Source organism: Phyllobates terribilis, unplaced genomic scaffold (assembly GCF_046119375.1).
Source record: "Phyllobates terribilis strain yellow unplaced genomic scaffold, ASM4611937v1 Scaffold_2__4_contigs__length_985480577, whole genome shotgun sequence".
In the NCBI taxonomy this organism is placed as follows: Eukaryota; Metazoa; Chordata; class Amphibia; order Anura; family Dendrobatidae; genus Phyllobates; species Phyllobates terribilis.
In genome coordinates, this window is record NW_027362762.1 from 749,845,875 (window position 1) to 749,871,850 (window position 25,976).

Sequence of the window (25,976 nt, forward strand, 5' to 3'; positions counted from 1 at the left end):
GCACGATCTAGCTAACTTGCTGATGCCTGGTGACCCGGATGTCGTCATGACGAAATCGGGTCACCATGGCAACTACCGGGACCCGGCACAGACAGCGCTGGACGCCGGAGACAAGGTAAGTAAGCCACGCTTGCCTCCCCTTGCTCCCGGAATTCTGCAATCGACTTCGATCACAGCATTTCGGGGGTTAATGTGCTGGGAACGGTGCGGCACCGCTCTTGGCACATAGTACCAGGTGTCAGCTGTGATAATCAGCTGACACCCGGCGGCAATCACGCTTGCACAGCCTCTGTGCAGGCGCGATCGCCAGGGCGTAATAATACGTATCTGGTCCAATAGGCCCACGGTGCAGATACGTATTATTACACTCCAAGTCAGAAAGTGGTTAAATTTAAAATTAGTCATGTCATTAAGAGGTTAAATTGCACTTAAGGCACTTGAGTAATGCACCCACTATGTTTACTCGATGCATGAATTCAAAATCTGCAATAAAAAGTGATATTTTGGCTTTTCTTTTCAATTTTAATATTTGAATTAAAGAAGGGATGAGAATGGTTTTAGGCAATTATTTTCTATTTCATCTGCACTCGTGATTACATGTGGGGTCTAGTGCTCTTTTAGTATCACATTTCTATATCGTACCCTCAACTTTGAAACACAGAAAAGAAGGTCATGTGTTGTGAGTGCACTTAGTGTTCGATCACAGTAGAATACCCCTGTATATGCCCCACCCCCACAGTATAAAACCTCCCCAGTATGACACCCCTGCGATGCTCCTCCATACAATATGATGGCCCAGTGATGCATTCCCACCCATTGGATAATACCCCCAACACATACACATTACGATACCCCTACCCATGATGCCCCAAAAAGATGCACCCACATACAGTATGCTGTGCTGCCCCAAGGCATCCTTCTCACACTATGATGCCCCACAGTATAATGCCCTGAGGTGATCCTTCACACTCAGAGCAATGTCTCAAAATGCCCTTCCCAGTGCCCCACCTCATGACACTCAGAATAGTGCAATAGCTAAAAAAAAGCAAAAAAACTCACAAAGCATTGTTCTCATGATAAGCATGAATCTACAGTCTTGCTCTGTTCTATGCTGTGTGTGGTTGGGCACTACAAGCATGATCTGGTAACATCATTATGTCTGCTGCACCAGACCTTAGACAACACAGAGAACACAGGCTGTGTGATGGTGCAGGGAGCTGGTGGCTCTCTGCTCCACTATTACATTCAACCATATCTATGAGGATACAGATTGGACATGTGCTGATCTCCTGAGACAGCTTCCCAAATCCAGGATCCTAGACAGGAGGTATGCTATAGAAAGTATACATACTTATAATTATAACTTGAGTCTTTCTCAAGGAGCCATATAAAAATGCTGGGTCATCTTTTATTTTTCCTGGTACCTATAATAAATAGTCAAATAAAAAAAATTCACCTAAATCATGTGTCCTATAAACCTCCTAGACTGAGAAATTAATTTCACACACTGAATGACAACTATCAGTGTAGAAAGATATATAGTATGTGTAGACATGTTTTATATCATGTTTAGATCTTTCTCTTCCTTTTGGATTATCTCTGCTATCAGTTGTCTGATATCCAATCTGTTGTACATGGAACATATGTGACGCCTCAATTCTCGAAAGAGCCCTTTTAGTTTTGAGTTTAGTTTACCCTGGGTGTTGGGGGACTCGGTGCTCAGGGCCGTCACATGAAAAGGAAGATGTTGTGGGCTCGTCCGGGTTTGAGTGGCTTATTTAACGACAACGCCACCTGTGGTGCCTGGTGAAGGGTCACCAGCGCTGCTACAGTCCGCCGAGGCCTGGTGTCGTGGCGGTCAAAGTTCTCACTGCTCCCCACAGGCGGAGCAAGGCCTCAGGGCAGGCAAACAGGATGAAGGGGGGGGAGTAGTAGTGCGGGGAGTATGGGCACCACGTCGCATGGTATGGCGCATAATGAACAGTCCGGAGGCCATAGGGGTGAACTTCCAAGGCTTTACTCACTTAGAGATGACAGCGGGAAGGCGACTCCCTGCTCCCCGCGGAGTCCTGCGGCCACCAGGGACGGGGGTCCGGCCACACAGGAGCGCCAACAGGAGGTTAGGGAGGTGAATAAGTGGCTAAAGAGTTGGTGCAAGGCAGAAGGGTTTGGGTTCATGGAGAACTGGGCCGACTTCGCGGTCGGCTACAGGCTCTACCGTAGGGACGGGCTGCACCTCAATGGGGAGGGTGCAGCGGTGCTGGGGAAGAAGATGGCTAATAGGTTGGAGGAGTTTTTAAACTAGAGACGGGGGGGAAACCAAGGAAATAGGTGGGATGTGAGGCAAGCAAGGGGGAAGGGGAGAAGTGAATATAATGAGGGTGGAGAGGGGGGTGGGGATAGTACAGTTAGATCGTTAGAGAAGAATAGGATGCTAAATAACCCCAAAGTTTTATCTTGCATGCTGACCAACGCAAGAAGCCTGACCAATAAGGCGGATGAGCTGCGGGCGCTTATATCGGAGGAGAGGTATGACATCGTAGGTATAACAGAGACTTGGCTAGACGATAGCTACGACTGGGCGGTAAATTTATTAGATTATAGTTTATTTAGAAGGGACCGGAAACAGGGGAAAGGCGGAGGAGTCTGCTTATATGTAAAGTCATGTCTAAAACCCAGACTAAGGGAAGATATAGGAGAGGGAGAAGAGGGGGTCGAGTCCATGTGGGTAGAGATAGAGGGGGCAAAAAATAATAATAAAATATTGCTAGGGGTCTGCTATAAGCCACCCAATATAACAGAGGAGAATGAGAATCTGCTATTAGGACAAATAGACAAAGTAGCAAAACATAATGAAGTGATTGTAATGGGGGATTTCAACTACCCGGATATTGACTGGGAAACAGAAACCTGTAGATCTCAGAAAGGAAAAAGGTTCTTGACAAATATTAAGGATAATTATCTCTCCCAACTAGTGCAGGAAACAACGAGAGGGAAGGCCGTGTTGGACTTAATATTGACTAATAGGCCTGATAGAATAACTGAGGTACAGATAGGGGGGCACCTAGGTAATAGCGACCATAATATTATCGACTTCAAAATGCCCTTCAGTAGGGTTATCAATAAGGGAACAACAAAAACATTAAACTTTAGGAGGGTGAAGTTTGATCAGCTGAAAGAAAGCCTTCAACTTATTGACTGGGACAAAGTTCTTAATCAAAGGAATATGAATAGTAAATGGGAAACCTTCAAAAGAATTCTGAATACTCAGTGCGAGAGGTATATACCGTATGGGAATAAAAGGGCCAGAAATAAAAGGAAACCAATATGGTTGAACAAGAACGTAAAAGGGGCGTTAAATAGCAAAAAAGAGGCATTCAATAGATTAAAACAGGAAAACAGTAAGGAGGCACTAATGTGTTACAAGGAAAAAACGAGAACCTGTAAAAAACAAATAAAAATAGCGAAGGAGGAAACAGAGAGATGTATTGCTAGGGAAAGTAGATCAAATCCCAAACTGTTCTTTACGTATATAAATAGTAAAAGGATTAAATTGGATAATATTGGACCGATAAAAAGTGAGGAAGGCAAAATCATAGAGAAAGATGAGGACAAAGCTAATCTATTAAATAATTTTTTTTCGACAACTTTCACAAAGGAAATCAAACTAACAGGAGAAATGAGAAGTGACAAGCTTAATCCTCCACTAAGTATGACAAATCTAACCCAAGCTGGGGTACAGAAACGCCTCAGTGCCATTAAAATAAACAAATCACCAGGACCTGATGGCATACACCCACGGGTACTAAGGGAACTAAGTAATGTGATAGACAGACCGTTATATCTTATATTTAAGGACTCTGTTGAGACTGGGTTTGTGCCACTTGATTGGCGACAGGCAAATGTAGTGCCAATATTCAAAAAGGGAGCGAAAAGTGACGCCGGAAACTATCGGCCGGTGAGTCTGACATCCGTTGTGGGCAAAATTTTTGAAAGCTTCATTAAAGAGGCAATTACAGAGCATCTTGATGCTAATAATCTTTTAATCCCGAACCAACATGGATTCATGAGGAATCGCTCCTGCCAAACAAACCTGATTGACTTCTACGAGGAGGTTAGCTCTCGAGTAGATCAGGGGGAACCAGTGGATGTCGTGTATCTCGACTTCTCAAAAGCGTTCGATAGCGTGCCACATAATAGGTTGGTATACAAAATGAGAATGATGGGGCTGGGGGAAAATGTCTGCAAGTGGGTAGCTAGCTGGCTAAAGGATGGAAGGCAGAGGGTGGTTATAAATGGAATATACTCAGATTGGGTAAGCGTCACTAGTGGGGTACCACAGGGGTCTGTACTAGGCCCAATGTTATTTAATATCTTTATTAACGACATAGTCAACGGGATAAATAGTAAAATATCAATATTTGCAGATGACACAAAGTTATGTAAAACAATTAATACAAAAGAGGACAGTGCAGACCTACAGAGGGATTTGGATAAGCTGGGTATGTGGAGCATTAAATGGCAAATGAGGTTTAACGAGGAGAAATGTAAGGTCATACATATGGGAAGGAAAAATAGAAGTCACCAGTACTCACTGAATGGGAAATCATTGGGGAATTCAGAGATGGAGAAGGACTTGGGCATCTTGATTGATAGCAAACTAAATTGGAGTGCCCAAAGTCAGGCCGCTGCTGTAAGGGCAAACAGGGTAATGGGATGTATCAGAAGAGGTATAGCTGCAAAGGATGAGAACATTGTTCTTCCACTGTACAAAGCACTGGTCAGACCACACTTGAAATGCTGTGCTCAGTTATGGGCCCCAATATATAGAAAGGATATAAATGAGCTTGAAAAGGTACAAAGGAGGGCAACAAAATTAATAAAGGGAATGGAGGGACTGCAATACCCAGAGAGGTTGGCAAAACTAGGACTATTCAGCCTGGAAAAGAGAAGGTTGAGGGGGGACATAATAAATGTGTACAAATATGTTAGGGGACAGTATAGAGAACTTGCCAGGGATTTGTTCAAAAGGAGGAATATTACGGTAACAAGAGGGCATTCACTAAGACTGGAAGAGAAAAGGTTTCAGCACCAGCATAGGAAGGGGTTCTTTAAGGTAAGAGCAGTGAGAATATGGAATTCACTGAGTGAGGAGACGGTAATGTCGGATTCACTACACCAGTTCAAGCGGGGACTGGATGCATTTCTAGATACCAGGTGTAGCACCCCGAGGACTCGGCTGCTACAGGGGTATTGCACCTCGAACCAGAGGTGTGGTATTCCACTCCCGGGTAAGGATGGAGAATGGAACAGAGCTCAGTTAGCTGCATGCACTACACGCACCCCATTTCCGGGGGACAGAACAACGGTACTCCCACCAGATAGTTGTGCAGGTACGACAGCGTCTGTCCCTGGCTGGAGTGGGGGGGGGGGAACATCCCAGTGGTGTAGGAGCAGACAGGGGAGGGACTCTGGGCATAGGTAGGAGCCCATTGGTTGCATTGTCACCAGGGCTCGGGTGTCAGAGGGAGTATAAAGGTGGGCACCATCTAGGAACAGGAGAGTTCAGTCTGAGGAGAAGCTGAGAGAGAGTTCAGCCAGAGAGGGCTGACAGGGAGCTGTGGCTCCGTCTGGGCCCAGCTCCAGAGCTAGGCCTGAAGCAGAGAGGAGAGAGAAGGAAGAGGAGAAACACAAAGGAAGGCCCAGAGACGCAAGCATAGAGGGAACCCTGAGATCCCACAAGAGAACGAAAACGGGTGAAGGGTAGGCAGAGAAGGGTGCCGGATCCCAAACTGGTGGAGGCCAATTATCCTTAGCCAGGAACCGGAGGTCGTGGACAAGTTTTGGCGCGACCCCTCGCCATATCCACCAGGAAGGCATACCACGTATAGGGTCAGGGAAGCCGGGGAAAGGTTTCACCACCAGAAGGCCCGAGGGAGCTGGACAGAGGTGGATCCCTGGTGGGGACGGCCAGTAGGAAGGAAGAGAGGGGAGCTCTGGACCACGCTCTGGAATTGCCTGGGAGTTGGCCGAGTCCCTGACCTGGTGAACGCAGCATGACTCGGGTGGTCCTACTGTGCACAAGCGACCTGATAAAGAACCGTGAGTAAAGCTTTTGAAACTGCACTACCAGACTCCGTGTTTCATCGTCGTACCTGCACCACCAGTACTGGGACATCCGCACCATCACCCCCATCATCAACTCTACAATAGCTGCCCTGAGGCAATACTCCTCCCGTGGGGAGTCGTTCCATTCTCAGCTGCACCAACAACACCAGCCTCGGCGGTCTGCCCTGCAGCGGCGGTCTCATGACCGCAATCCACGGGTGGCGTAGTCAAACATTCTAACATCTACTGCTAAATACTGCCACTCAGTTTGACTCCCTGGGCACGGACCGGGTCACCGCCATGAGATTACTACCCCTATCTGATCCGGCTCCGGGTAAGCCCCCGTGCACGCGATGCCGCACGACTCAGGCCCAGGGGCGCGTCAAACTTTGGCGTAGTCGGCAGGATCACGTGCCCGCAACCACCGGGTACTGCGTGCCTGAAGAAAAGTTCACATGTACCGTAAGAAGAAGTCTCCCGCCAATTCCAGAGGGTCCCCGCCATCGGACGCCATCTCGGGTCGTTTCCCGCCGTTTGCCCGCCATCTGCAGCCTTTGCCCGCCATCCACAGAGTTTCCCGCCATAAGGAGACGATTCCCGCCATCTGAGACGATTTCCCGCCCTGGCAGAGCGGACGCCATTATGGGCGTGCCAGAGGGTGGCAAAAGACCACCTCCCATCGTGGGCCAGGTCCAAGAATGGCGCCAAAAGCGGAAACCGCCCCCACCAGCAGAGACTGCAATGATAGAAATGTCCATCAGCGTGAGGGGGCTGCCCCTGGAACTGACTGTCACTAAGTTGCCCCGGGACCACCCTCAATGGGGGCGGATAGGGAACAAAACAGAGAGGATGGGTGCGGCCTGGAGGAGTCTGGACAGATCGCACCCGGAGATGGAGGGAGAGTCGAGCAGCACCGACCCTGTGGTCCGGAACCTGTTGCAGGCTGCCACCCCAGAAGGCCTGGTGGAGATCCTGGCACAGCTCCCCAGAGATCGGGAGCGTGCACAGACCGCGCTGGAGGCCTTGGCCCGGAAGATGGCCCGAGTGCAGCAAGAAGCACTGGCCGAGTGGAGAAGGGAGATGGTCCAGCAGGCTGGAACCCGCCAGCAGAGGACGCCACCCGCAACGTGGAGCATGTCTGCCCCTGAGGATGGTGCAGGAGGGACGAAGGCCAGAGACGACGCCGCGGAGGGAGCCGCAGGGATGGAAGCAGGTAATGGGGACGTCATCACCCCGAGCCCAGTAGCCGAAAGCCTGCCCCAGCTCCCCGTCGCAGAGCCCGAAGTCCCACTCACCGCGCCCGTTGCCGCACCGCCACCGCTCCTAACTAGGCCTCAAGCGGCAGGAGCCGCGGTCACGCCCTCTGTTACGCCATGCCCCTTGACCCTGAGTGCGGCAAAGCAGGAAGTACCACCGGCCTGGTCTCAGGGCCGAGTACCCCCGGGCGCCGCGGTCTCCACAGCGCCCTCTACCTCCACAGTGCCACCGGCCTGGTCGCAAGGCCTGGTGAACCCGGGCGCCGCTGCCCCTTCAGCGCCCTCTTCCCCAAAGGTGCCATACCTGGACCCAAAGAGGATGCCTCCGGCCTGGACGCAAGGCCGGGTACCTCCGGGCGCCGCTGCCCCCACAGCGCCCTCGACCTCCACAGTGCTGCCCCTGGGCGAAGATCTCTTTGCGCAGCATACTAGCCCGGACGGGCTGCCCTTCGTGTGGCCACCGGAGTACATCAACCCCCGACTCCGCAGGGAACGGCCCCTGTGTGAGCCTCTGATCCCGGCACCGGCGCCCGCTAAAATTGTCCCGCTCCCGTTGGAAGACGCCCAATTCGCATGGGATCCCACCGGTGAGGACCTCATGGGATTCACCAAGGAGACCCGGGCGGCCGCAGCCCGGCGGGAGGAGTGCTGCCGTCAACAGCTAGAGGTCTTTGGGAGAGAACGGCGAGAGAGGCGGATCCGCGAGGAACAGCTGCAGGCCCGAAGCGCGGAGCAGAAACGCCGGGCCCGACGAAACCCCCGTACGGCCCACGGTCCCCGCGCCACCGGGACCGTAATAAAGTTTCAACTGGAGAACGGCTGGGGCTTTATCCGGGATCACCGAACCCCCGGCGACGTCTTTGTCACCCGCAGGGATGTCGAGAGCCACCTGCCGGAGGGACACCGCGGACGTGACCTCTACCCGGGTGATGTGGTCACCTTCACCCGGCAACAATGTGCTAAAGGACCGTACGCCCTCCACGTACACCGGCTGACTGAGGAGGAGTTGCGGGATGAGGAAAACCAAGAGGACCCGGACAGGTCTGAAGACTACCCTCAGGAAGGAGCAGGAGGACATCGTTACTAATGAACGGTAACTGAAACTGTATATAGTTACCCGTCAGGGTACCTGACCTGCTGCTAGTTGGAGTGTGGTCCCCGTTGGGACTAGCGTGGAACTGTTCCCTGTGTGCCCCTATCCCTAATCAGGCTGAGGACTGTGAGCAGCCACTCCCTTATCCCCACTGGCCGAGGACTGAGAGCGGCCACACCCTGTAAATAGTTGCTCTTTCTAAAGCGCCCCCTACTGGTTTTATAAGAACTGCTTTTCCTACCATGGAATTAGTGACTGTTGCACTTTACCTGGTCACATGTTGCACGGTGGCCAGAGATCAAGAATGTGTTGGTCAAGAATGTTTTATATGAAAAAGTTTTTGCTAAAAAAAAAAAAAAGTTGATGGTATTTTATAAGTGTGTGCAGAAAGTCTAATAATGTTTCCGTAATGTTTTATACCTGTAACGTTAAAAGAAGAAAAGTACCTCCCATAAAGGGATGATTGAAAGTTAATATATCTTACATGCAAGTGTACACTTTAAAATTTTTGTATGTCTAAATTGTTTTACTCTTTTCCAGCCCGAGGACGTGCTGTGATTTACCAGGGGGGAATGTAGCACCCCGAGGACTCGGCTGCTACAGGGGTATTGCACCTCGAACCAGAGGTGTGGTATTCCACTCCCGGGTAAGGATGGAGAATGGAACAGAGCTCAGTTAGCTGCATGCACTACACGCACCCCATTTCCGGGGGACAGAACAATGGTACTCCCACCAGATAGTTGTGCAGGTACGACAGCGTCTGTCCCTGGCTGGAGTGGGGGGGGGGGGAGGAACATCCCAGTGGTGTAGGAGCAGACAGGGGAGGGACTCTGGGCATAGGTAGGAGCCCATTGGTTGCATTGTCACCAGGGCTCGGGTGTCAGAGGGAGTATAAAGGTGGGCACCATCTAGGAACAGGAGAGTTCAGTCTGAGGAGAAGCTGAGAGAGAGTTCAGCCAGAGAGGGCTGACAGGGAGCTGTGGCTCCGTCTGGGCCCAGCTCCAGAGCTAGGCCTGAAGCAGAGAGGAGAGAGAAGGAAGAGGAGAAACACAAAGGAAGGCCCAGAGACGCAAGCATAGAGGGAACCCTGAGATCCCACAAGAGAACGAAAACGGGTGAAGGGTTGGCAGAGAAGGGTGCCGGATCCCAAACTGGTGGAGGCCAATTATCCTTAGCCAGGAACCGGAGGTCGTGGACAAGTTTTGGCGCGACCCCTCGCCATATCCACCAGGAAGGCATACCACGTATAGGGTCAGGGAAGCCGGGGAAAGGTTTCACCACCAGAAGGCCCGAGGGAGCTGGACAGAGGTGGATCCCTGGTGGGGACAGCCAGTAGGAAGGAAGAGAGGGGAGCTCTGGACCACGCTCTGGAATTGCCTGGGAGTTGGCCGAGTCCCTGACCTGGTGAACGCAGCATGACTCGAGTGGTCCTACTGTGCACAAGCGACCTGATAAAGAACCGTGAGTAAAGCTTTTGAAACTGCACTACCAGACTCCGTGTTTCATCGTCGTACCTGCACCACCAGTACTGGGACATCCGCACCATCACCCCCATCATCAACTCTACAATAGCTGCCCTGAGGCAATACTCCTCCCGTGGGGAGTCGTTCCATTCTCAGCTGCACCAACAACACCAGCCTCGGCGGTCTGCCCTGCAGCGGCGGTCTCATGACCGCAATCCACGGGTGGCATAGTCGAACATTCTAACATCTACTGCTAAATACTGCCACTCAGTTTGACTCCCTGGGCACGGACCGGGTCACCGCCACGAGACTACTACCCCTATCTGATCCGGCTCCGGGTAAGCCCCCGTGCACGCGATGCCGCACGACTCAGGCCCAGGGGCGCGTCACAGGCAGATTTCAGCGTATACTTAAAAATAAAATAAAATAGTAGGTTGATACAGGGATTTATTCTGACTGCTGGTTTCAGAGTTGGGAGGGAATTTTTCCTCAGGTGAAGATTGGCCAAATCATTTGGGGTTTTTGCCCTCCTCTGGATCAACTTTAGCAATTACAGAACTAACAGGTCGAACTTGATGGACGCAAGTCTTTATTCGGCTTTACAAACTATGTTACTATGTTACCTCCGAGGAAATCCAATGTTCGGTAGCGACCCTACACCAGAGTGTTCCTGCACTACAGACTTCACCCTTTCCCGTCTGTGCGTGTGTAGGTAGGCCGGGTCTCCCTCTGAGCTCCTCTCAGGACTAGGGCATGGGTGGCAATTCCTCTCCATCCGATGCCCGGTGGGATCCTCAGGGCCTAACCGGGCTTTCCCGTCCTGGACATGGAGTACAAGGTCGGGTGTCGGGGGCCGGTACCCCTCTTGCAGCCGGAATTCCTCTGAATAGATCAGGTAGTCGAGGACAGGTGGCGTACTAAGTTCCGTCTGCATCCTCCCCGGGACCCATTTACTGTGGAGCCACACTCTAGAGCTCCCGGGCCTTCTTGCTCATGGTCCTCGACCGGGCTGAGATAGTCCTTATCTCCCGCCTGCCCATCATCCCAAGGCCTAGGGACTAGGGCCGTGTCTCCATCCCCTGCAGGCCCACACAGGATCCACTTTCAGGGTAGGAGATCATGTTCTGACACCAGTCATGGTACGGCCATAATACAGCCGAGTACTGTCAGGCATCAGTCAAGAACAGTCAGAGAACTGAGAACTGAGAACTGAGAACCAAGATGGCCTTAAACTAAATATTACATTTTTAGCGTAACTAACTTGTATTTCCTCCACCCTCACCCACTAACTGGTTCCTACCACTTTGTGTTCCCCAGTCTCCCTGTAACCAGGGGAGCAGCACCTAGTACATACTAGCTCCCTCTGGTGGAGTAGTGTGGTGTTGGATGCAAAAGGATAGGTCACAACTATCACACCGGCCTTACCTCGGAGGAAGAACACCACACTCCATTAAAGAAGTGCAGCATTCCTGTGGCGGTCGGACCCTAAGGGGCGCCACACATACAGTACAAACCAAAAGTTTGGACACACCTTCTCATTTAAAGATTTTTCTGTATTTTCCTGACTATGAAAATTGTACATTCACACTGAAGGCATCAAAACTATGAATTAACACATGTTGAATTATATACTTAACAAAAAAGTGTGAAACAACTGAAAATATGTCTTATATTCTAGGTTCTTCAAAGTAGCCACCTTTTGCTTTGATGACTGTTTTGCACACTCTTGGCAATCTCTTGATGAGCTTCAAGAGGTAGTCACCGGAAATGGTCTTCCAACAATCTTGAAGCTCATCAAGAGAATGCCAAGAGTGTGCAAAGCAGTCATCAAAGCAAAAGGTGGCAACAAATTGTGGAGTGTTTAGGTCAAGGCATGACTACAATCAACATTGCCAAGACACTTCATCCTGATCATCGCACAATCAAGAAGTATGTAGATGATTCACAGTACACACGTGTGCGTGCTGATAAGGGAAAATTGAGCACTCTTTCCTACAGGCAATTACGTCAGGTTAAAAGAGCAGTGGCAAAAAAGCCTTGTCATAGCAGCAGACAAGTTTTTGAAGCTGCTGGTGCCTCCCACGTCCCCCAAACAACAAGATGCAGAGTCCTTCAGAGGTTTGCAGCTGTGCGTAAGCCATCCTGTCGACCTCCTCTATCTACTGCACACAAGCAGAAACGGCTCCAGTAGGCCAAACAATACATGAAGACTGACTTCAAAACTGTTTTGTTCACCGATGAGTGCCGTGCAACGCTCGATGGTCCAGATGGATGGAGTGGAGGATGGCTGGTTGATGGACACCCCATGCAAACATGGCTACGGCGCCAACAAGGAGGAGGTGGAGTAATGTTTTGGGCTGGAATTATGGGGAGAGAGATTGTCGGCCTCTTTAGGATCCCTGAAGGGGTGAAGATGAACTCCATAATGTATGTGGAGTTTCTCAAACAGCACTTCCTGCCATGGTTCAAGAAGAAGAACCGTGTATTCCGCAGCAAGATCATTTTCATGTATGATAATGCACCGTCTCATGCTTCACATAACACATCTACATCTCTGGCTGATATGGGCATAAAAGGGGACAAACTTATGGTGTGACCCCCATGCTCCCCTGACCTCAACCCCATTCAGAACCTCTGGAGCATCATCAAAAGGAGTGTCTATGATGGGGGGAGGCAGTTCACATCTAAGCAACAGGTCTGGGAGGGTATTCTGTCCTCATGCAAAACAATTAAGCCGAAACCATCCAAAACCTGACAAATTCAATGGACGAGAGAGTTCAGAAGCTCCTTTCGAGCAAGGGGTCCTATGTGCAAATGTAACATCACCTAGAATAAATTTTTGAGTTGAAAACTGTTTGATTTCAGTTTGTAATAACCTGCTAATGCTTATAATTTCAAAAATGACCATTTTTTTGTTCTTTATTAAAATGAAAAGGTTGATCGAAGAGTGTGGGGGATCTAAGAGTGTGGCAACCCAGTAGTCAGGATTACTTCGAATTCTGACAATCTGAGAGTCATGTTGCAGGTGTTACGTTTTGAGTGCTGAACACTTGACGGTCCCACGGTTGGCAAGTTGGAACTGTGAGATTCACTACGTGCACCACTAGTGTTTTGGGGAAAAGCACATGTAAGATTCTGCAACAGTCTCTGCTGATACTCCTGCATGCGTGCAGCTCTTTCTATGGCAGGAATAATTTCTGCAAATTTACTTTTGTACCGGGGATCTAACAGTGTGGCAACCCATTAGTCAGGATTATTTCTAATTCTCACAATTCGAGGGTCATGTTGCAGGTAGTGCAGCAAGAAGGCACTCATGTGTCTTGCGCATCCAGGAGCACCAAGTCCCTGTTGTGTTGGTGGCGAGGTAACAATCATGCTTCCTTCCTCTGCCCTCTCCCCCCAACCTCGCACAACAGAAATGTGATCAAGGTCTCCCTCATCTGATGAGTCTTCCATCAGTTCGTCCTCCACTTCTTCCTGGGCTCCTGCACCTTCCTCACTAGTTTGGCTGCTACCATGCGCCCTGGTAAAACCATCTCCCCCACCCTCACATGCCTGCCGCCTTGGTGCTGCCGACCGTCTGGACCTTGCAGATGTTAGCCGTTCCACATACAACTCCACCTCCTCTACTTCCTCCACCTCCTCTTGTGCCACCACCTGACTCCGAATTCTGTTTAACATGTGCTCCAGCATGTAAATCACCGGAATAGTCATGCTGATAATGGCATCTGTTACGGGTCCGGGTGGTGGAACCTCTGTGCCGAGGTGCAAGGAGGGACCCAGAGGGGCGTGACTAAGTATCCACCCGAACCGACCCTGGTCGTACGGCAGCTAACGACACCGTAACCAGGGAGGATCCGGGCAGAGGGACCAGGTGCTACTCTGGGGACGACCTTGTAAGAGAGCAGGTGGCTCCCACGGGTCAGATGGCTGGGACTGACAGGTATGGTGGATGGACACGGCAAGCAGGCGGAAGTCTCTGGTAGCTGACAGGTGGTCACAGTTCGAGAAAGCAGGGCAAGTAGCAGTCTTTAGGTTTACCAGGAAGGTGGTCACAGCAAGTGACGGCAGGGTCTCCAGGCAGGCTGGCAGAAAACAGGCAGGTGCTCCCAGGTGAGCGGGCAGACAGACGAGGCGGGTAACTGACAGGTAACTGGTGGGCGCTCCCAGGTGAGCGGGCTGGTGGACACAGCAGGTAACAGGCAGGTAACTGGTGGACGCTCCCAGGTGAGCAGGCAGACAGACGAGACAGGTAACAGGCAGGTAACTGGTGGACGCTCACAGGTGAGCGGTCTGACAGACGAGGCAGGTAACAGGCAGGTAACTGGTGGACGCTCCCAGGTGAGCGGTCTGACAGACGGGGCAGGCGGATGCTCCCAGGTGAGCGGGCAGATAGCCAAGTCAGGTAACAGGCAGGTAACACGTGAGCGCTCCAGGTGAGCAGGCTGGCAGGCTCGGCAGGTAACGGACAGATAACAGGCTGGCAGGCACGACGATAAGTCAAGCTAGCAGCGGAACCTGAGGGCTGAAGCACAGGTGAGACACAGTGCAAACAACTTTGCTCGGGCACCTCCATTTTGGAGGAGGTGCCTTATATATGGGAAGTTCTCTGGCAATTGGCCAGGGACTCCTTAGGACGACGCGCGGCCCCTTTAAGAGAGGGGGAGCGCGCGCGCGCCCTAAGCACAGTGCCCAGGAAGGAGCGCGCGCCGGCAGCAGCGAGGGAAGGAGCGCTGGATGACACCGCGCGCTGAACAGGAAGGTGAGAGGGACGGCGTCTCCGCCTAGCAGGAGGCAGAGACGCCGATGCTACAGTACCCCCCCTTTCGACCCCCCCTTTTTTAGGCCAGAGAGAAATTTTTCAAGGAGAAGCGAAGCGTTGATGTTCTCCCTGGGTTCCCAAGTTCTTTCCTCAGGACCAAACCCCCTCCAATCCACCAGAAAAAAAGGTTCTCCCTCTTACCCTCTTGGTGGCCAGGATACTCTCCACTTCAAAGACGTCCTCAGCAGAAACCGGAGTAGGAGGAGTACCTGGATTGTCGGAAAAAGTGTTAAGGACAACGGGTTTGAGGAGGGATACGTGGAAGGAGTTGGGAATGCGCAGGGTGGCGGGGAGTTTTAATTTGTAGGCCACTGGGTTAATTTGCCTGAGGACTTTGAAGGGTCCGATGAACCGAGGACCCAACTTGTAGGAGGGTGCTTTGAGCCGCACATATTTGGAAGAGAGCCAAACCTTGTCTCCCGGACGGAATTGAGGTGGATCCAGACGTCTCTTATCAGCATATCTCTTCATCCGCTCGGAGGACAGAAGAAGGGCGGACCTGGTACTCTCCCAAATAGTAGAAAATTCGCTGACAAGAGACTCTGCGGCAGGGTTGTCCACAGAAGCGGAGACAGGAACTGGAATCCGGGGGTACTGGCCATAGACAATAAAGAACGGGGATTTGGAAGAGGATTTGCTCTCATGGTTATTATAAGAGAACTCGGCCCATGGTAGGAGATCCACCCAATCCGAATGGTGGGCATTAACGAAGTGCCGGAGGTAGCTGGTCAGGATCTGATTGATCCGCTCCACTTGACCATTGGACTGTGGGTGGTAAGCGGAGGAGAAATCCAGGGTGACGTCTAGCAGCTTACATGTGGCTCTCCAGAAGCGTGAGGTGAACTGAACCCCACGATCCGACACGATGTGGAGGGGTAGGCCATGGAGACGGAAGATGTGGCGGATAAAGTCTTTAGCCAGCTCGGGTGCAGATGGGAGACCAGGCAGGGGAATGAAGTGGGCCATTTTAGAAAAGCGGTCAACGAACACCCAAATGACTGTACAACCGGCAGAAACAGGAAGATCAGTGATAAAGTCCATAGCAATGTGCTGCCATGGAGCAGCAGGTACTGGCAGGGGCAAGAGATGGCCAGCTGGTAGATGTCTAGGAACTTTGTTACGGGCACAGGATGAACAAGCCGCGACGAAGTCTACAACGTCCTTACGCAGGGTAGACCCCCAGTAATGCCGGGCAATGAGCTGGAAGGTCTTCTTTTTGGCCAACATGGCCAGCTAGTTTAGAAGAATGTCCCCAGCGAAGAACCCTCTCCCGATCTGGTACTGCTACAAATGTCTTACCGGGTGGAAGACGAGTCAGATCCAAGGGGGCCACATTCATCACCTTGGAGGAGTCAATGATGTGGGTAGGCTCCTCCTCTTGATCAGAGGACAGGAAGGACCGGGACAAGGCATCAGCTTTGACGTTCTTATCCGCCGGGCGGAAATGAAGAATGAAGTCGAAGCGGGCAAAAAACAACGACCACTGGGCCTGGCGAGGATCGAGTCTCTGGGCATTTTGGAGATATGCCAGGTTTTTGTGATCCGTGTAGATAATTACCGGATATAGGGCCCCTTCAAGCAGATAGCGCCACTCCCCCAGTGCCAATTTGACGGCTAGCAGTTCACGGTCTCCTATGGAGTAGTTGCGCTCAGACGAGGAGAAGATTTTGGAGAAGAAGCCGCAGGTTACCATTCTCCCGGTAGAAGATTTTTGGGTGAGTATCGCTCCGGCTCCGGAGGAGGAGGCATCAACCTCCAGGTAGAATTGTTTATTATAGTCCGGACGGTGCAGGACGGGAGCAGAGGCGAAGGCTTTCTTTAAAGAAAGGAAGGCCTCCTCGGCTTCAGGCGACCATACCTTGGGATTTGCCCCCTTACGGGTAAGCGCAGATATGGGAGCAGTCCGGGACGAGAAGTGTGGGATGAAAAGACGATAGTAATTGGCGAAGCCCAGGAATCGCTGTATCGCCTTCAAACCTTCTGGACAGGGCCATTTTAGAATGGAAGAGAGCTTCTCGGGATCCATTTGCAGACCTGTCTGGGAGATAACATAGCCCAAGAAAGGTAGGGAGGTCTGGTCGAAGAGGCACTTCTCGTATTTGGCATAGAGGTGGTTCTGCCGAAGCCTAAGCAGGACCTGACAAACATCCCTTCGGTGTGTGGGGAGATCCGGAGAGAAGACCAAAATATTGTCCAGGTATACCACTACGCAGGAGTACAGGAGGTCACGGAAGATGTCGTTGACCAGCTCTTGAAAGACAGCGGGAGCGTTACAGAGACCAAAGGGCATCACAAGGTACTCCTAGTGACCGTCCCGGGTATTGAATGCTGTCTTCCAATCGTCTCCTTGACGGATACGGACCAGGTTATATGCTCCTCGTAGATCCAGCTTGGAGAAGATCCTGGCGCCCTTAAGATGGTCAAACAATTCGGAGATGAGCGCCAGGGGGTATTTGTTTTTTACAGTGATTAGATTGAGTCCTCTGTAGTCAATACAGGGACGTAGCGATCCGTCTTTCTTTTTGACAAAGAAGAATCCGGCTCCAGCCGGGGAGGTAGATTTTCGGATAAATCCCCTAGCCAGATTTTCTTCAATGTATTCAGACATGGCCCGGGTCTTGGCTGCAGACAACGGGTAGATACGCCCACGGGGAGGAGTGGCGCCAGGTACCAGGTCGATCGGGCAGTCATATGGCCTATGGGGTTGCAACGTCTCGGCTTCCTTTTTACCGAAGACGTCCGCATAGGGCCAGTAAGGAGCCGGGAGACCTGGTAGATTAGCTGGAGTAGGCGGAGGTCTCTGGTAGCTGACAGGTGGTCACAGTTCGAGAAAGCAGGGCAAGTAGCAGTCTTTAAGTTTACCAGGAAGGTGGTCACAGCAAGTGACGGCAGGGTCTCCAGGCAGGCTGGCAGAAAACAGGCAGGTGCTCCCAGGTGAGCGGGCAGACAGACGAGGCGGGTAACTGACAGGTAACTGGTGGGCGCTCCCAGGTGAGCGGGCTGGCGGACACAGCAGGTAACAGGCAGGTAACTGGTGGACGCTCCCAGGTGAGCAGGCAGACAGACGAGACAGGTAACAGGCAGGTAACTGGTGGACGCTCACAGGTGAGCGGTCTGACAGATGAGGCAGGTAACAGGCAGGTAACTGGTGGACGCTCCCAGGTGAGCGGTCTGACAGACGGGGCAGGCGGATGCTCCCAGGTGAGCGGGCAGATAGCCAAGTCAGGTAACAGGCAGGTAACAGGTGAGCGCTCCAGGTGAGCAGGCTGGCAGGCTCGGCAGGTAACGGACAGATAACAGGCTGGCAGGTAGGACGAGAAGTCAGGCTAGCAGCGGAACCTGAGGGCTGAAGCACAGGTGAGACACAGTGCAAACAACTTTGCTCGGGCACCTCCATTTTGGAGGAGGTGCCTTATATATGGGAAGTCCTCTGGCAATTGACCGGGGACTCCTTAGGACGACGCGCGCGGCCCCTTTAAAAGAGGGGCAGCAGCGAGGGAAGGAGCGCTGGAGGACACCGCGCGCTGAACAGGAAGGTGAGAGGGACGGCGTCTCTGCCTAGCAGGAGGCAGAGACGCCGATGCTACAGCATCGTCAGCACTAAACATCTTCGTCGCCATTTCAAAACTGTGCAGAAAGGTGCATAGGTCCCTGATCTGAGACCAATCCTCCAGTGTGATTTGCCCCACCTCTGGATCTCGTTGGCCCAGGCTATACGTCACAACTTATTGCACCAGGGCTTGTCGGTGCTGCCACAGTCGCTGCAACATGTGCAGAGTTGAATTCCACCGGGTAGGCACATCGCATTTTAGCCGGTGAAGTGGCAGGCCCAACGACTTCTGTAGAGATGTAAGTCGCTGAGCTGCGGGATGCGAACGGCGGAAGTGAGCACACAGCGACCGTGCCCTCTGCAGAAGGCCATCTAGTCCGGGATAGTGGGCTAAAAATTGCTGGACAACCAGGTTCAACACGTGAGCCATACAAGGCACGTGTGTGACATTGCCCCAGCGAAGGGCCGCACCCAGGTTTGCAGCATTGTCGCACACGGCCTTCCCTGGTTTCAGGTCCAGTGGAGACAACCATTCATGAAACTGGTTCTCCAGAGCTGACCACAACTCCTCAGCTGTGTGACTCACATTTTCCAGACATTTCAAAGTAAAAACCGCCTGATTACTTTGAGCCCTGCTGCCAGCATAGTAAGGAGGTGTGCAGGATCCCTTCTGCGCAGTTAGAAAGCTTGTGGCATGACCAGACAGGCTTTAGGTGCAGGTGGAGGACCGAGAGGAGGTTGAGGAGGCAGAGGCAGTGGAGGAACTTCGAGATAAAGAGGATTGACGCACAACTCGTGGGGACGGCAAGACTTGGACAGCAGCCCCTTGTCCTGCTGTCACCATAGTTACGCAGTGCCCAGTCAGCGACATGTAACGCCCCTGTCCATGCCTACTCGTCCAAGTGTCTGTTGTTGAAATGCACCCTGTCACACACAGAGTTTCTCAAAGAAGCGGTGATGTTTTGTGCGACATGCTGGTGGAGCGCAGGCACACCTTTCTTTGAGAAGCAGTGCCGACTGGGCATCTGGTACTGGGGCACTGCGACGGACATAAGGTCTCGAAAATCCTCTGTGTCCACCAGGCGGAAAGGAAGCATTTCTGTAGCCAAGAGCTAGCAGATGGTGAAATTCAACCTCTTAGCTTTCTCATGGCTAGGAGGAAATGGTCTTTTACTTGTCCACATATGAGGGACCGAGGGCTGGCTGTTGTGCTTAGACAGGGTTGAGAAGGGTGTCCCTGGCAAACTGCCGGTCTGTGAGGAAGATGCAGGCGGACATGTTAGGTTGCCATGATCCAAAGGTGGTGCTATCGATGTCGGACAGCGCTGAACACCAGCTGGTGTTTCAACCTCCAAAGAAAATGATGACCTGCCAATCACGCTGGCTGTTGTGGGTAAAGAGGTGGCAGGTCTGCATCCCAAAACAGGTGTGACTGCTGTCCCCCCAGTCACAGAGGATGAAGAGGCCGCGGATGCACAAGATGTGGCAGACGGTGGTTGGCCCGGCCGGCTAGGCCGCATTGTAGCACAGTGAGCTTCCCACTGCAACTTATGCTTCATATCCATGTGCCGGTTCATGCGTGAAGTACTCAAACTATGTATTTTTTGGCCTCTACTTAGCTTTTGCTGACAAATGTTACAGATAACACGAGTTGGGTCATCTTTATCGATCTGAAAAAATGCCCAGGCTATGCAAGGCTTAGCACTCATGCGACCTGAAGAGCCTCCACAACTTGTGGTCAGAGGCAGAGTTGTGTTTGAGGATGCAGTTGTTGACGTGCTTCCAGTACTATGTCTCTGTCCAGGAAGGCGCAACCTGACCTCGTCGTCACTAGCATCCTCCTCCACCTCCTCTGCTGACCTCATCTCTTGGCTGACTGTGGGTTGACAGTAAGTGGGATCTCCAACCTCGTCATCATCACCCTGTGCGTTATCATACCCGTCGTCCTCAGAGCCAACCTCTTCCTGCCCTGACAAAAAACTAAATTTGTCGCTCCAATCAGGTATTTGAGTCTCATCATCATCTTCCTCATTGTCTCCACCAACAGGAGTTACAGTTTGGGAACGAGGGTCTACATTATGTTCAGAACCTTCTGCGTCTGGTCCTGGATCCGACTCATAAAGATTCTGGGCATCAGTGCAGATCATTTCCTCGTCTGGATTCACAGAAGTTCTGCAGCCGACCTCTGATTCCCAGGCTATAGTATGAGTAAACAGCTCTGCAGACTCAACCATCTGTTCTACCCCATACTCAGACGGGCAGCTGGAGACTTGGGAGCTGTGAGGAAGCCAGTGCGATTGGGGTGACACCTCTGAGGACTGGAGTATTTGTGATGTTGAAGTTGAGGTGGAGGAGAGCTCACTTAAAGGAGCACTTGATATCCGTTAAAGCACCTGCTGTTTTTGTGCCTCATCTGGAATTTGTAGCGATTGGCGTGGCCGTAAGAAAGGGATCTTATCACATTGTCCGCTAAAAGAAGTAGACATCTTAGTTTGGCTGGAAGATGGTCTTTCTTCTGCAGATGTTACTGTTGCTTTAACACCTACCCCACGGACACAACCTTTTTTTCCCTTCCCAACATGCCTATTCCCCTTTCCATCAGCAGCAGGCCTTTTTCCACTCATTTTGGTGGTTAACTAATTCACAACTCTGGAGTTGTTTGCACAAAAAAACAATGGATGGGAACCGAGCAGAGCTGAGTGGCCAAACTGTGGTATTAGCCCAAAAGTATTGGCTGGGTTAGATGCAAATAAAAATTATATTGAATTTGCAACCTGGTGGAGGTTAGTATAGATGGACTAATAGAACAAGTCCCACACACTGCTACAAGCCGAAATATTTTTTAAGAGCTAGATGCAGAAAAAAATTATATTGAATTTGCAACCTGATGGAGGTTGGTATAGATGGACTAATAGAACAAGTCCCACACACTGCTACAAGCCGAAGCCCAAATATTTTTTCAGAGCTAGATGCAGATAAAAATTATTTTTAATTTGCAACCTGCTGGAGGTTAGTATAGATGGACTAATAGAACAAGTCCCACACACTGCTACAAGCCGAAATATTTTTTCAGAGCTAGATGTAGAAAAAAATTATATTGAATTTGCAACCTGCTGGAGGTTAGTATAGATGGACTAATAGAACAAGTCCCACACACTGCTACAAGCCGAAGCCCAAATATTTTTTCAGAGCTATATGCAGATAAAAATTATTTTGAATTTGCAACCTGGTGGAGGTTAGTATAGATGGACTAATAGAATGATGCTATGCCCAAAAGGTTTTGCTTCACTAGGTGCAGTAAAAAAAATTGTATTCTATACACAAGTGGTGTAGCTTGCAACACAGATAGGCTTCTCCACTGACTAACACACACTGCAAGAGGACAAAAAGGATTTGCTTTGCTAGATTTAGCCAAATGCTGTGAAAAAAACTTGCACAGCACTGGCACAGACCTACCTGGCAAAAAGTGATAGGAACTGATGTAACCTAGCCCTGAAAAGGACTGCAATTACAATTAGTCTTTACTCCCAACCTATCTATTTAAGAGCACAGACCTGCCTGATAAAAGTGATAGGAACTGATGTAACCTAGCCCTGAAAAGGACTGCAATTACAATTAGTCTTTACTCCCAACCTATCTATTTAAGAGCACAGACCTGCCTGATAAAAGTCATAGGAAATGATGTAACTTAGTCCTTAAAAGGACTGCAATCACAACTTTTCCCTACTCCCAAGCTATCTGTAGATTTGTGCGAAAATTGGCTTCAAATTAACAAAGTATAGCGCACACAGCAACAGCGGTGCCGTCTAACACGCAGCTGCAGCAGTGAGAAAATGGTGGCGACGGGGAAAATGGCTGGGTCTTATAGGGCAAGGACATGTGACATACACTGCCAATGACACATGCCCTTGCTTGTGTGAAAAAAAGCAGTTCGCTCCGTATGTGCGCTGCTGATAGGCTGACAGATTGCACCTCCCCACTGTAAATGCGGGAAAGAGAAAAAAAAAAATTTCTGCAGAGATCAATCCCCTGCCCCTCCCCCCGCCCCGCTGTACACTCAAACTGCGTATTAACATTAATTTTCAGCATTACTGAGAAAAAATCCAGTTATGATTTTGGTGCACGAACAGTTATCGAACATAACCTCGAACAGCCGAATTTTTTTCAAATCGTTCGGGTTCGCTGAACGGTTCGAACACCGCCCAAAACAGCTCGAATTTGAGATTGGCGAACAGTTCGAGTCGATCACCGCTCATCTCTAATAATCACTGGGAAATTTTCCATTTTTGAGCCTTAATTTTTTTACTCCCCGTCTTCCAAAAGCCACATCCTTGATTTTTTGTGGATCGAGTTGTTTTGAATTACACCTATCATTTTACCATATAATGTACTGAAAAGCGTAAAAAAAAATAAATCCAAAAGTAGTAAAATGGTTAAAAAAATGCAATTCATTACAGCATTCATTATTTGGTAAAATGGCCTGGCGGTATTATTACTTAGGTCAGTTAGAATACTGTGATGGCAAACTTATAAGGATTTTTTTACAATTTGGTGGTTAATTTTAAACTTTGTAAATAAATAATTTTGGTTTGTGACATAATTTTCTGGGACCTGGAACTGTAGACCTGAGCTTTCTTTTTTATGGATATCATATTTCAATTTATTCCGTCTACATTTTTTATGGGGGGTACAACAACCCAAAAAATTATATTCTTGTGTTTCGACTCTTTTTTTTTTTTTTTTCTTTTTGGTGTTTTACGTCTGGTTAAAATAATTTTATATCTTGACAGATCGGACTTTTATGGCTGCAGTGATATCAAATGTTTTTTTCAATTTTTTTTCAAATATGAAAAGGGGGAAGATTGAAACTTTTTAATTTTTTATGCATATACTTTTCAAAATGACTCCCAGAAAATGGCGACAAGAGGAAATTTTATTTTCCAAATTTGCGTGTTTTTTTTTGTTTGTTTTCACACCAGTTGAATAAAAAAGAAACTATTCATGTTTTAGCATCTCAATAATCATAATGACCTGAAGAATCATACACTAAGTAAAAAATTATCCAAAATAATTGTGAGATTGCAGTTTTTTTTTGCAATTTTGGCAGAGTTGGAATTTTTTTTCACACTTTCTAGTATATCACATGATTAACTGAATAGGAACTGGAGAAAAACTGGAATCCTAGTGGCTGATAAAATTTAGCAATCTTTATTTCATGTCTTTAAAAAGAGGGAGGCAGGGAGACATTCTATGACTAAGGGCTTCAGCCAGAAATGTGTCAGAATGTTTACTGTTTTTATATTGTATGGATATCCCTCTTTTTAAAGACATGAGAATTAGATTGCTAAATTTATCAGCCGCTAGGATTCCATTTTTTCTCCAGCTCCTTTTTGATTCATTCCGGTGGTCAAGGGATTGGAATCAGGCTGCAATCATTTGGAGCAACTGAACTACAATACACACGGTGAGGCACTCTTCCTCTTTTTTCTTACTTGATAAACTGAATAGTGTTATTCAAAAATACAACCTGTGCCACAAAAAAGCAATCTCCCATACGTCTATGTGGATCGAAAAATAAAAAAATGATGGCTCTTGGAAGAAGGGGAGAGAAAAATGAAAAAGCAAAGACATAAAATCACTGTGTCAGGTTAAATAGGTGACCAGCCGCAGGTGGAGGTGACTCCGGCCGCAGGTGTTACTGGCAGATGACCGCTGACGCGCCCCCTGGGCCGTGGGGTACCCGGTGCCGGGCCGGTAGATGCTGGGAGATGTAACAGTGGCGGTGATCCGGTCCGTGGCCCAGGGCGGTCAATAAAAAGGGGTTATTGATTGGGAATTTATAGTGATTGTATAAAGTTTGTGACGCCACCTGTGGTATGCGGCTAAGGGAGCCGCCGCTGCTGAGCAGGTCCTCTGGAGCTGATGTTACTGCAGCAGGGATGGTGTGGCTCTCCACAGGTAGAGCTTAGCTCCAGGGCAGTGTAGATGTTATGGGTTATCCTGGGCGTTGTAGCGCAGGGATTGATGGCGCAACAATAATCAGTCCACAACTTAATGGCAGTTTCCTCTTAGCTTTACTGGTGGTGATTAGACAAGCCGGGACTAGGGTACTGGCTAGAAGTGGAAGTCCGGGCAGCCTGGGAGCAAGTAAAGAATCCTCCTTGCCAGGTGAAGTTGGAGGCCTTCCCTTTCCACTAAACTCTTTGGCCCTGCTGTTTGTAGCTGTGCGGTGGCCCTCGTCCCTGAGTGCAGCATTTCTGTGCTCACCCGTATGGCAGGCAGCTCGGGTCTTGCTGGTGTGTCGCTCCCACGTGGCGGTGCTGGGCCCTCTGTGCTGCTGATCCTCTGGGCGTCTGATGGGACCAGGAGACCTGCAGTCCCTGCCCTCCGGTTTCTGCTGCTGGGCCTTCAGTGCCCCCACAGCCTCGGACTCCGGTGTCCGGTTCGTCTGTGCTGGTCCTTCTGGGGTGAGCTGCCACGCAGCTCCAGTCCCCAGCTCCTCTCTCTTCGACGTCCTGACTTTAACTCCCCACACTAAGACTAACTAACCCCGCTTCCAGATCCCAGTTACCAAGGGGAGGAACTCCCCTTACTGGTCTGGAGCCAGAAAAGTGTTGCATGCTTAGTGAAACCTGATTAGGGGACCCCTGTTTGCTTCCAGGCATGGCATCACCTCTTGTGAGGGAGGCAATGTCACTGTGGCAACCGGACCCCTAGGGTGCCACATTCCCCCCTAGTTAACTTCAGTACTCCTGGACTGAGGATACCTTTTAAAATTAACAATAACAATAACAATTCACATTGCAAACAGTGTAACAAGTCAAAAATTAAAAAAAAAAAAAAAAAATTGAAAGCAGCCACTGCGGCGCTTAGTCCTTACGCCACAATCCTGGTAACTGTAATTTGGCTGGTGGAAACTGCATCAACCCACTTTGTGCATGGTCCCTGGGCGTGGCTTTAGGGCACTCTTTCGTTGGGCCTGGTCTTCAGCCACGCCTGAGGCTTATTTTCTAGGCCTATTAGTAACTATATTCAATATTGTCCTGACCACACCTAGTCCTGTGGTCCAATTGTCCATAAATTCAACAATTATACTTTTCCAAGACTATTTAACGGGTACAACTATAAACAACATACACTTTAATTCTCTTATACTTTAGTTTCTCCAGCGAGCAGGGAGCTGACCTTTTGTACTCCTGGTTGATCTACGTAGTACGTTAGTTGTCACTGCCCTACCCTGGTCCCTAGTGTCTACCCCTGGTGCGGTGGGTTCAGTGTGAACTACACTACAGGTAGTCTGAGGTAACACCGGTAGGCTGGGTAATTTCCTATGAATTCTTTGACTCACCCTGGGTACGACACGTTCACTGCTAGCAGAGGGTAGATTCTCCTGATCTGTTGATGATGAAACCTCTGTCTCTGGGGCTGACTGGTCTTCCTGCTGTTCTGCGACTTCTGCAGCTTCCGGTGAGGCCGCTTGGAGAAAGGTAAGGACCGCTACTACAATTGCTTTGTTCACCTGCGTCCAAAACCGGGGAAATTCTCCGAGGACTGTTTGGACCACTTCCTCCACTTCTTCTGTGGGCTGAGAGTTGTCTTGATCTTCTTCTGTGTGTTTCAACTGTTCAGGACAGATCTTCAAGTGGTCTATTGAGACTGCCGCTGAAGTTTCCCCTCCATCTTT